The sequence below is a fragment of the Diceros bicornis genome (genome assembly GCF_020826845.1).
Source record: "Diceros bicornis minor isolate mBicDic1 chromosome 13 unlocalized genomic scaffold, mDicBic1.mat.cur SUPER_13_unloc_1, whole genome shotgun sequence".
NCBI lineage: Eukaryota > Metazoa > Chordata > Mammalia > Perissodactyla > Rhinocerotidae > Diceros > Diceros bicornis.
The window spans coordinates 4,104,780-4,117,133 of NW_026690866.1; the positions used below are offsets into that span (position 1 = coordinate 4,104,780).

Consider the following 12,354-nt stretch of genomic DNA (forward strand, 5'->3'; position numbering starts at 1 on the left):
GGCTCATCGCCAAGGGCGTGGTGGCTGAAGAGAAGAAACAGACTATTTTGGGGTCCCTCCCTGAGATTCATGGCACACCTCCCTGCACCCCTGCACTCTCATCCAAACCCTGTGCAGAGTGCTCAGTCCATCAACAGCACCTCATTTGTCGCTGATGCAGGAGGCATCATTTAGCATCACCCATTTCAGAGGAGGCAACTGAATCCCAGAGACGAGAGGGGAGCAGCCTGTCCCAGGCCTGGTCAGCAGTGGAGCTGGGATCCAGGCCCATGCTTAGGCCGAAGGTGTACTGAGCCCCTGGATGCAGTTGGTGCTGGTCCCAACACTCACTCGGCCCTAAACTGGAGGATGTCTGGTTCCTCTTTCTCTTGAAGAGCCGCATTTTGCTCGCCTTCTGTTGTGCGGACTCCAGCTAGCAGGAGACCCAGTAGCTACAGGACAGAGTGGACCTGTGAGGTACCAGGAGCCACACCTCAGGTGCCCCTCCCAGAGCCTGCCAGCAGCTGAATCCCAGTGCCCCATGGGCCACCCCGCTACGAGTTCTGTGGCTGAATAGCGAGCCAGGCCACAGGCTCTGGAGCTGGCCATCAGACAGAGTCTGCCCTGCCCTCACCCAACTCCTGTCCCCCTCAACTCTCATGGACACTGATGGGCTCCATGACCTGGAACCAGGCCCCAAATCGCTCTTTGGGCTCCAGGTCATACGCATTTCCAGCCTGCTGGAGCAGCTGGATCCTCCTGATGACTTTTAATTTCTGGGAGGAAGGACAGGATGCAGACAGAGCTTGGGTGGGGAACCTTGCCAGGGACTTGTGCGGATTGAGGATCTGGTCTGGGGTCTGTGCTCACTCGGGAACCCTCCTTCCTTCCCACTCCATTCAGGACTTGCCTGTCCTCACAGTTGGCTGGAATTAGTTCCTTATCCAGGAAGGTGTCTTTGATGTCAGCCCCTCACACACACGCCAACGTGATGGGATTCCCAGCTTTGTGGATCTGACTCTCCCAATGAACGTAAGACCCAAGGGATGAGGCCAGAGAAAGTCTTGCCAGGGGAAGTCTGTGATTTCCACTTCCCCACCCTCCTACAGCTGCTCACCTCATACCATTTCTGGAAGTTGACCCGATTTCCCTTGAAGGGAGACAGTTAATGTCCATCAGAAACAGCCCCCTAAGCCCATAACCAACCCCCATCCCACCCCTTCTCAGGCTGCAAGAATATCAGGGCCCAGCAGAAGGCAGAGCTTCCACAAAGAGAACTTGACACTGGGCCAGGCTCTGGCCCCCAGAGCAGGAGGGACAGGGGAGCTGAGGCCAGAGATCTTATGTAGCACACCCTCTCTGATGACAGATGGGGAGACTGAGGCCTCAGGGAGGAAGGGACAGTTGGACCACAGAAGTGCTTCCTCACTTGCAGGGGCTGATGGCACTACCCCAGGGGCAGGGCCTGAGTGGGAGGCTGAGTGCAGCTCAGACACAGCCTGCAGCTCTGCAGGCAGGCAGCTCTGAGCTTCACTAGCCCAGGGAGCCTGGTGGGGGGCTTATGCGGAGCGTCTATTCATGCATTGCTAAGATGGGCCTGACTCCCCAGCTCCCAGGGGTGGCCATGGGGCTCTCATGAGAGGAGGTTTGCCAGGTACTGAGAGCTCAGGGCCCAGTGCAGGGCTCTCGCCTCCCAAACCTCAGGATCCTGTTCCTTGGTCCCACCTCCAGGCTCACTCACTTCCAGATCATCCTCCATCCCAATGTTCAGCAGCTTCAGGTGATAGAGGAACATGCCCAGGAAGGGGACGACACCCTGTGAATTCAGGGTGGGAGTGGTGAGATGAGTCCCACCTCTCAGGTGACCCATGGACCCTCCCCCAAATCACTTCACACCATCCTCCTGCCCACTACAGACTCCCACAGAGAGCAGCCTAGGACCCTCAGCGGCCTGCCCCCAGTTGCCCCCTCCAGGACCACTCAACTTCCCCAGTCACCTCCCAGGGGCGGCTTTTGGCAAATCCCAGAGTATGTGCTCCCTGCCCCTTCCCTCCCTAATCCATCCTGGGCACAGCCCAACTAGGCCTCATCCTGGTCACTTACAGGGCAGGCATTTCAGGCTCTGGGGCTCCAGGAGCTGGGCTGGAGGAGGAGGGACCCCTCTCTTAAGGAGACCTCAAGCCGTGAGGAGAGAGACCCCCTCTTCTAACACCTGAACCCTCCCCCTCAGGCCCCTTCACCTGCTGCTGCTGCCTCTCCTGGGCTTCCTGGGGATCCATCTCCAGGGTGGCCCACACTGAGGTCACCTCCTGCAGGGTCAAGGACAGGCTCAGGGAGGCCATGCTCCCTTCCCCATGTCTCCCAGGCCCCTGATCCTTGACCCTGGACATCTGGTGTCTATGGCTGATCCCATTCCAGAGTGCTCTGATTCTAGATCACTCCCAGCTCCAACACTCCCTCCTCTGTGCCCTCAGGCCTGCCCAGGCCCCTAAGCCTCTCTCCTCATCAGGAAAGTGTGAGGAGGACTCCCATGCCTCCCAGGGTCCCCTGAGGACTCAGTGTCATCTGACTGTCACCAGTACTCTCCCCTCCCCCCTCGAGGAGGATGAGCACAAAGCTTCTGCTCATTCCTCTCCCCCTTGTACCTCATCACCCCTATGAGACTTGCACCACAGATCATCTCCTTCCATTTCCCAGATGAGGAGACTGAGGCCCACAGAGGGGCAGTGAATTGCTCAGGGGCCCACAGAGGAGACCGTCCCCCTTCCCAGCCAAAGGGCCTGGCCCCCGACCTTCACTCCTCCTCCAGACACACCTCTGACCAATGTCCTGTCCTCTGGACTCTCGGGGTGTGTTGTGGCCCTCAATCAGCCTGAGCCAAGGATTGGGAGGCACAAGGTGTCTCGGGGTCCTATCCAAGTGGATTCTGTGTTTTCCAGCCCCCTGGGATTCTCTGACATCACGCTGGACCTGAGGCCATGCCAAAGGCCTCAGCTCCCTAGGATCCCCTCATGATGGACCCTGCACAGAACTCCTCCTTTATTCACTCAGGAAGGATCCCCCTTGTGCCACATCTGAATGACAGTGTAGGGGGTGACCGGGGCACTGTGTAATGGTGACATTTGCATCCTTTTTTACTTGGAAACTTCTAATGTCCTGTCAGGAAGGTCCATTAAGAATCTGTAGGTTCCCCGATAATTCTCATTGCCATCTGGGGCATATCCTTGTCAACAAGGCACCGGGCGAGACTCACTGGTTTGTCAGCAGTGACCACTATCTGGCTAGAGTGCACAGTCCCAGAGACCACACAGTTCTGTCCCAGATCCACCATTTGGCCCAAGGCTGGGCAGCCCCTGAGTCCACAAGACCTGTGTGACCTCACAGTGCCCATCCCTGGGGCAGGCAGAGTGCCCAACCCTGCGAGGTAAAGTGAAGACAGAAGAAGCAGCAGGGGCCTGGCTTCCTGAGGACAGGCTGGGCTGCTGTAGGAAGAAAGGAACCCCCACCCACTCCATCCACCCGCCAGCCTGGAGGAAGAAGGCCAGCTGATGGGTCCACATGGAAGCCAGAGACCTGCTCATTCTGCCAGCTCTTCACCTCCTGGAACAGTCCAGCCGACATCATTGTATCTCGTGACCAAGGCCTCCTTCCCCAAACAGTCCCCACCTGCCCCTGCAGTTCACACCCCCCGCTTCCTGTCAAGCTGGACAAGACAGACCGTTATTTCTCAGGGAACCTTAAGTGAAAAACTTCCCAAAGCACATCCTGCCTTGTCCCTCCCCCCCTCACCTCCCCTCCTTCCAGATCTCCAGCCTCCATTCACCTCCTTGAGCAGCTTCCTGCTCTCCTGCTGGCTTGTTTTCATCAACTTTTTAAGTTTCGTACCATTCTTCCTGAGGAGGGAAAAAAGGAAAGAGACACTGTGGAGTGGTTTGAGGGTAAATCCCTTTTGTTTGAAAACCCAGAAGACCCAGACAGCCTGGATGAGCGTTTTCACTGTGTCCTCTGAGCCCTGAGGTGTCTGGGACTGAGGAGGGGGCTCTCCTATTGTCACCTGGGGCCTCCATTCTCTTATCCCCTCAGCAGAAGTGTTTTAAACAGTATTAATTACATGTGGACAGAGAGTTCTTTTGTTGAAAACACTTGAAAATCTTCAATTTGGCTCAAGCCAGGATCTGTCACTTAGGGAAACTGATTCCTGAAGCAGAACCACTGGCCTAAGTTTTCAGAACGACTCCAAGCCTCCAACCAGGTCAGACCCTATCGCCAGGGTTTGCTGTCTCCCAGGAGGTCCCAACTGACTGAAGGACAATGCTAGCCCTGTGGGGGGTGTCTGGTCCACCCAGGTGGTGCTCATATGGACAGAGGCCTACCCACCTGGACACCCATCTCCATGTCTCTTTTAAACGCTGAATGGAGGGGACCTGCAGAGCCCAGAGGATGGCATGGAGTGAGGAAAGGATCCTCAAGCCCTGGCATTCCTGGGGAAGGGAAGAGAATGAGCTGTGAGGGGGAGCTGGAGCCCTGCTTCCTCTGGCTTCTGTCGCCTCATTGACGTCTCCTCTCCTGGATGAGACAGTAGCTCAGGGAACCCGGGAAAGGCACAGCTGGAAGCTGATGAAGAATACTTCCAGGGAGGAGGATTTTAGCTCAAGGTAAGGAAGGAGCCCAGGAAGGGGTGAGATTCCCACCACTGGGACCAGGAATCAGGTCATCGAGGCACTGGCAGGAGGGGCCTAATAATTGTACAAAGACTCAGACCACAGACTTCAAACATGAGAGCTGAGAAAGTAGAAGAGGCAGTTCCCCTGACTCCAGATAGGAGCTCTCAGGGCCTCCCACATCTTACCTTGGCCACCTGGATCCAGAGATCCACCACCCTGGCCCTGTGCTAGGCCGTCATGCTCGGGTCCCCAATGCAGGTGGTGACAACACATTCGACCACTCTGTTAAAGTGGGTCGTGGTGGCATGGATGGTGGGTGTCAGGTGTTCATTACCCCTGTTGTCACACTGGGACCAGATGGAGTCCAGGAAGTCGTGGGGCATCACTTTCTTGAAGAGCTCCTGGGGAGGACCGGGCATGTCACCCAGCCCTGCCACAGCCCAGCTCAGCGCCCGCAGCCCCCAGTCCCAGGCCGGGTCAGTGGTGAGAGCTAGAGCACAGGAAGCTGAGAATGTGGCCTGAGGCTTGTGGGAGTCCCTGGGTGTTGCCTGTGTCCCCTGAGGGTACCCAGAACAGGATGACCCAGGACCCGATACTGTGGCACCGGGAAGTCACATTTGTTCGCCGCCCAGTCTCACTTCCTCCAAGCACCAGAACTCGGCTCCTGCTTGACCGTCTCTAGGGGCATATCCCACCCAATCTGACCATCCTGGGGTCTGACTCCTCTTTCAGATGCACGTTCTCCCAAGGCAGCAACAACCACAGGCTTTGTTTGTCTGCCTTGCAGTCATGAACACATGAGGTGCTTATTAGTGCTGAGGCTGTTGAGGCCTCCTGGTCAAATGAGTGAACTAACCAAGGATGAGACAGCACTTCAGTGTGCTCCCCTCCCCCACCAAACCGCAGACTCTGCCCAACTTCCTCTCTGCTCCACCTCGTCCATCTGCACAGCCACTCTGCATGGCAGCTGCTTTCATTGTCAAGCTCTACTCTCCACATGAGGACAGCAAAGGCTTGGGAGTTAAGAAAGCTGCTCAGGTCACATGAGGGTAAGCAGGGAAGCTGGACCAAGATCATGGGATTCTGGATCAGGAAATGGCAGGTGTGGGGCAGCTCATGGCACAGGGAAGGCTGAGCCCACATGCCGTGAGTGCCCCGCTGTTCACCACATCAATCAGTGTCAACTGCTCTGCCACTAGCCTGGGAAGGATCTCCAAGAAGCCAGGCTTCTCCTGCCTCAGCAGGTTCTTGCTGGTCACATCCCAGCGGCAGGTGGGCTCTGGGGCTGGATCTGGCTCTGCTGTTATCTCTCCAGGTGGAGTGAGGAGTCTCCCTGGAGCCAATGGTCCAGCTGGCTCCAGCTCAGGAGCTGACACTGGGGCTGGAGCTGATGTTGGTGGTGGCTCTGGCCCTGGAGGGACTGATGGAGGTGACACTGGCTCCAGCTCTAGCACAGGTGGTGGAACAAGAGCTGGAGCTGGATCTAGCCGTGGAGCTGGCCCTTGCTCTGGCTCTGGAGCTGGAGGGAGCTCTGGAGATGATACTGCAGCAGGAGAAAGAAACAGTTTCACTCAAGTAGCTGACTTCCTCGGTCCCTGTCAAAGCCAGGAAAGACACTACTGCCATTAAGGGAACCTAGCCTTTGAAGACCCTGCAAATCATCTTCCCATACTGCAGTTTCCTCACCTTCCAGATCTGCCTCAATGGGCCTTGGATGCTCCAGCTGGACCTGGAGAAATTAGGCGTGGTCCCCAGCTCCGAGCCAGGCGAGCTGAGATGCAGAGAGGTCAGCTTCATCCTGAAGCAGGGAAAGTGCAGGGGTTCCCAGAAATCCTGCCCTGGGTCCAGGCAGATTCCCACCAGAGAAGAGATGGCACTGGGGGAGGCAATTTGGCAACAGAGTCAGAGGCCTGGCCTTTCCCTCCACACTTCTCATGCAAGGCACTGATGTCTGTCCCTTCCCATCCTGGGGATGAGACCCTGCTCATACAGCACGTTGAAAACAGAGCCTGTCGCGACTCTCTTCCTGCTGACACTCTTCTCCTGAATGGCCGGGACACAGCCCAGCCCAACCCTCCATGTACTTGTGCAACGGGATTGAGCAGAGGCCATTTTTTGAGCGGGTTTTTCACAGACTTCCTGTCTTGGGCCTGGAGGTGGTGGTCAGAAGAGGTGGATATGGAGAAGGGGAGACAGATTAAGATGGTTCTGTGATGGGAATGGGGCTCTTGGAGACAACTCAGCCTAGACACCCCTCTGTTTCCCAGGTGTCCTGGCACCCATCCAGAGCTCTTTGACTCCTGTCCTCCTAGAGTGGAAGCCACCAGACCTCAGCCTTCCCTTGGGAATCAAAAGATGTGTGAGACGCAAGGTTCTGACAGGCCTACCACAGCCACAGCCCCCATCTCTCCCTCCACAACTTGTTCTGTAGAGACAGGAAGCCCTTCTTCTGGACCCAAAGACCACTCACTTTTTTAGATGGGCCTGTGCTCTGCCCTCCTGGCTGGAATAAGGGAAGATGCCTCCAGCTATAAAGGAGGCTATCAGGGCATCACTTGGGATGTACCATGGAAGACAGGACCTGCGAAAGATGTCTAATGTCACTGTCTGACTCTCAGACGACAATTGAGGCACAGCGATTGTGTCTCCTTCATTCACTGACTTTGCTAAGTGTCTCCAAAAGTCCTGCATGTAGTAGGTGCTTAATCTACACACTTGAATGAATGAAGTGCAGCCAGACCATCCCAGACACTTGAGTGGGCCTAGGGCCTCTCTGGTGCCCCAGAGATCCTTAATTGGCTACCCCAAGGAAAAGGATCAGGACCAGCTGGATGGAATCTCAACTCCGTGACAGGGTGCTTTCCATGTGCTGTTCCACACTCAGAAAAACCACAACCTAGAGATCAGTGAGGCAGACTATTTTTCACGGGGAAGAGAAAAATAAACACCATGGATAACCACAGCACGTCCACAGCCCTCTACGCAGATCCAGGCCCCAGGTAAGCACCTGCCATTGCTGATCCCATTAGTCCCTACAAGGTCACCATGAAATTTATCCTCCCCCCCAACTTTTGAGAAGAGCAAACTGAGGCTCAGAGAGATGTGGGGATTTGCCCAAGGTACACAGCTGGCAGTGGGCAGAGTCACCACTGTGCTGAGGTGGGAGTGGCTACTCACCTAGTAAACAGCTGGTCCAGGGCCCGGTGGGATGTGTCTAAGGCCAAGTAGTTGATCATGAAGGTGGTGAAGCTGGACATGTTCCTACTCAGGAAAGCTGGTGCCATGGACTCTGTCAGCTTCTCCATCACGCTGCCTGGAGGGCACGCATCCTGCAGGCCTCATTTAAATTCACAGTGAACTCATCCTCACACTGGGGGAGAGGAGGAGGGACATACAGTAAGTGATATCACAGTGAACCACCAGGAGGACTGAGGTGACTTTCTACCCTCCTGTGTAGCTGGTGGGGAGGAGTGGAGGTCCAGATTCCTTTGGGAGTGGGACTGTGGGGTACTCTAGTGAGAAAATCCTGGGGGTGGGGAGTCCAGGGGTTTCTCAGATTTAAGTCTGCATTCTAGCACTGCCTTGGTCATCTCAGAGTCCTGGGTGTGAAAACCCCTCTTCACCCACACTCACCTCAGAGCAGCACTGGTCATTGATGGACTGGTGCACTTGTGTTCTCTCCAGGGAGAGGGTGAACTGGAAACCATCCACCAGCTCCTCGACCATCTCTTGGGTGCAGCTCTACAGTGACAGTGCCCAGCAGTCAGGCCAGGAGGGATCAGGGGCCTACCTGGAATTTGCCACATGGGGAAACCCCGCCACAGATCAGGCACAGAGGGGAATCTGCATAGACTCCACCAGGGAAGGAATGGGAGGACACCTTGATGGCCCAGGATTCACATGCAGATAGAGGAACTTGATCCCCAGCACTCACCTGACTCTCCTGCAGCCAAGATATTGAGTATGAACATGACACACTGCCTGACTCCCAACATCTAGCTTCCTGTTCCTGCCCATGCTGGGTCCTCCTCATCCCCAGCTTCCCTAACTCCACCTCCTCCAACCCACACACACACAATGAGTGTTAAGGGGTGTGGGGCTGTCGTTTTGGGATCACAGTTCTGGCCTGATCTAGAGTGGCCTGCCCTGGCCCACACTGTTACCTCATGGTTCCTCCTGCCAAAAGGCCACACACATTCGAGGTGAGGGCTGAGCCAATGTCTAAAGCGACTTAACATGCTCTCATTCTGGGCTTTCCGGGGACCAGAGCCTCGGAAAGTCACGAGACAACATGAGAACATCCTACTCTGTCGAGTGCCTCCACTCAAATGAAGTGGAATGGAGGCTGTGATTACAATGTGGGTGCCTGGTAACCAGAGTTCTAAGTTCTATTGGGGGCTGTCACCAAGGAAGTGAGGTCACTTATTAAAGGTTCTATTACTTGGCCCCTTCACTCAATCAGACCCACCCAAAGCCCCCTTTAGGCTGTTGGCTGCTCTCCCTCCTTGTCCATGTCATCTCCATCACTGTACACAAATACCCATCACCACCCTCCCCACAGCTCCTTGGGAGTGGATCTAGGGGGCCAGCTTTGAGGAGACAGAGCTGAAGTCAGACCTCTTTTTTCCTACTAGATCTATGTCCTGGAAAAGCTGCTGTGCCTCTCAAGATCTGTCCAGTCTCCCAAGCTGCACAATGAGGATTGGGCTAAACACAGCTCCCTGGGGACCGTGTCAGGGTACATGTGATAATACGTACAACACCTGTGGGCTGGTGTCACATGTGTCTAATGTACACACTTAGAGAAGGAGGAAGTACAAGAAGGAGTAGGACATCACATAGAATACCAGTCAGAACTTCTCTGGGTTCCAGATGTGTGATCTTGGGAAAGTCACTGCCCCTCTGGGCCTCATTTTCAGGTATGCATCCTGAAGGGGTTGAAATTAGAGGAAATTCAGACATTGTGATCCACTGGCATTAACACTTCCACGGTCCCCTGATTTACTCAGAATCAGTCCCAAGTGCCTCACGTTGGCCTATGTGGTGGGCAGCCTCCACAATGGCCCCAATGCTCCCTGCTTCCTGAAGTGCACATCCTTTTGTCATCACTAAGTGGTCAGTATCTGGCTTCTGAACAACAGAACACAGCCAAGGTGATGGGATGTCACTTCCAAGTTTTAATTACAAAACATCTGTCACTTCCTGCTTACTGGCTTACTTGGGTTCCCTACTTACCTCCCTCCTTCTGTTTCCATCTCTCTCTCTCTCTCTCTCTCTCTCGCTCTCGCTCTCTATCAAATCACCAGAACTGGGAATGCAAGTGCTGATGTTTTCAGTTGCACTATGTAGAGGCTCCATAGGAGAGAACTGAGGGAGTGTCCAGACAACAGACAGACAGGAGCTCAGACTCTCAGTCCAAATGGATCCTAACAAAACCCATGTGAGTGATCTTGGGTGGGACTCCTCCCCCATTTGAGCCCTGTTGAGACCACAAACCTGCTTCAGAGAGACTTTGAGGCAGAGGCACCCAGCTAAGCCATGCCAGATGCTTGGCTCACAGAAACTATGAGATGTTGTATATTTGTACTTTATAGGTGGCAGGTTTTGGAGTAATGTTGTCACAAAGGAACAGAAAGTAACAGTCTACCATGTCCCAGGATCCAGCCTGATCACCCTCCTCTCTCCCCTCACTCTCTCTTCTCAGACTCCCTCCTGCCACACTGGCCACATTTCTGACCTTCCCTGGTCAAACTCGCTTCTTCCTGTGAGTCTCTGCACCAGGGAGCCTTCTCCTTGACACACTAACTGTTCCCAGACATAGGCAGGGGTGCTTACATTTGTCATTCTGGTCACAGCAAAGGTCTGAAATGCCTCAGAGAGGCCTTTCAGAACCTCCTAGCACATTTTCTACCATCACAGATCTTACATCCAGAAGAGCATTACATGATTTCCTGCTCCTTCTTCCCATTGAGATCAAATGAGTGCACGGGGAATGGCTGTCTGCTTTGGCTGATATAGAGGCAGCTCCTTCTGGTTATACCAGGAACACGACTGTCTCTTCCAGGCCGAATTTTTCCCAACCACGAATCCATTGTTTAAGGAAACCGTCATTCCCTCTCTTTCATGGGTCTGGTTTCCCCAAGAACACAGTGAACCATCCCCTCTCCCTGTGCTGCATCACCATAAACCCACAGCCAGAAGATAAGCACCAGGTTAAAACACCACCAGATCCTGAATTCAGTCACTGCAGAGACCCTCCCATCAATGTTGTCATTCAATGGTGACTCCTGAGGACACCTTTCCCCTGAGACCCACTCCCTGCCTGTCCTCAGCTTCTAACAGTAACACTGAGATTTCCTCAGAGTCCTCCCTACCTGGGCAAGAAACATTCTGAAATGTTCTCTGTATTAATTTTCAGGGACTGGGGGCATTGGTAGATGTAATTTGAGTGTGTATGTGCAGTAGTTTCTACGCAGGTATTCTATTTTTCAGACACAGATAAAATAGTGTGGCTACTCAATGCACCAAGAAAATGGATAACTGATCAAATTTTTTCATGATGTGAAGTCTTTAGAGAGTAAATATCGTGGTTAAGAGCACAGAGTATGGAGCTAACTCCTCATGTCCAAATTCCAGCTCAATCCCTTACTAGATATTTGTACTGACTGAGTTCTTTACCTGATTGGTGCCTCAGTTTCTTCATCTGTCAGTTGGCAATAATGATCAGCATACATATTTTGTAGGTTTATGGAGAGTATTAAAGGAGTTAATGTTTGAAAAATGCTTGGAACACCTAGTGTATTACCAGTGCTGTACCTATATATTAGAAATACAATTTAGAAATTCTTCTAACTCTGCCTGTGAGCCCCAGAGGGTGAGCCTGTTGTCTGGATGTACACAGAAAGCACTCAATGACATACGATGAATAAATGAATGAACAACATTGGCGAATGCATTACCAATGTCACCTATGTCATCCTACAGGCATTCCCAAGCCGAACAACTGGCAGACATTCCTGCTTTGTCCTGCATCACATTCCCTGGAGGAATCACTGGGGCTTCTTGGACCCTGGTAACCGTGCCCACTAAAGGTTATTTTCTGTCAGCAAACCCCAGTCTTTGTCCAATTGCTGCAGCTCACAGGGTCTGCGTTCTGATCCTTGTCTTCACTTGAGAGAGAAGTGCCATCCCCAGAGCTGGGCACACGCAGAGCCTGAACCTCGGAGAAAATAATTCCCTGGCCCTGGGGCAGGTAGAAGAGCACAGGGACAGAGTAGGATTTGGGGAAAATCCTCCAGGTGTTGTCAGAAGGGATGGAGGCAGGGAAGGTGTCAGCAAGGACTAGTCTGGTTGGTGGGCCTTGGTGGTTAAATAGTAGGGGGCTGGGAAGTTTCGTAGGTTCTAGCATAATACAATCAATATGACGGTCATGAAATCAGAATCAGCCTAATTAAGGTCAAATTAACCCAATGTCAGCTGTTCCCTGACTCTCTAATCCAGTAGTGACTTATAATAAGGGTATTCGTGTTCTATCATCTCCTTTTCATTGATTGGCTAGAGTAATTATTCTTTACATAGCCTGTCTATTATGAAATAGTAAAGAAAAAGTGAGTTTTAAAACAACCCTCCTTGGAAAAGTCTCCCTAACATATTGAATTAATAACAGAAGCCAGGACAGGAAATTCACCACATATCTTGAGCTTTAGTCTCT

The 12,354-nt window shown here is 53.2% G+C and overlaps 1 long non-coding RNA gene across 1 annotated transcript; it reads right to left on the minus strand.

Moving 5' to 3' along the window:
- Positions 1–1,096: 1,096 nt before the first annotated feature.
- Positions 1,097–3,868, minus strand: LOC131401701 (uncharacterized). Its single transcript, XR_009217856.1, has 3 exons — positions 3,769–3,868; positions 1,721–1,795; positions 1,097–1,129 (listed from the first exon to the last, which is right to left on the minus strand). It is a non-coding gene; the product is annotated as an uncharacterized LOC131401701 (long non-coding RNA).
- Positions 3,869–12,354: the final 8,486 nt, after the last annotated feature.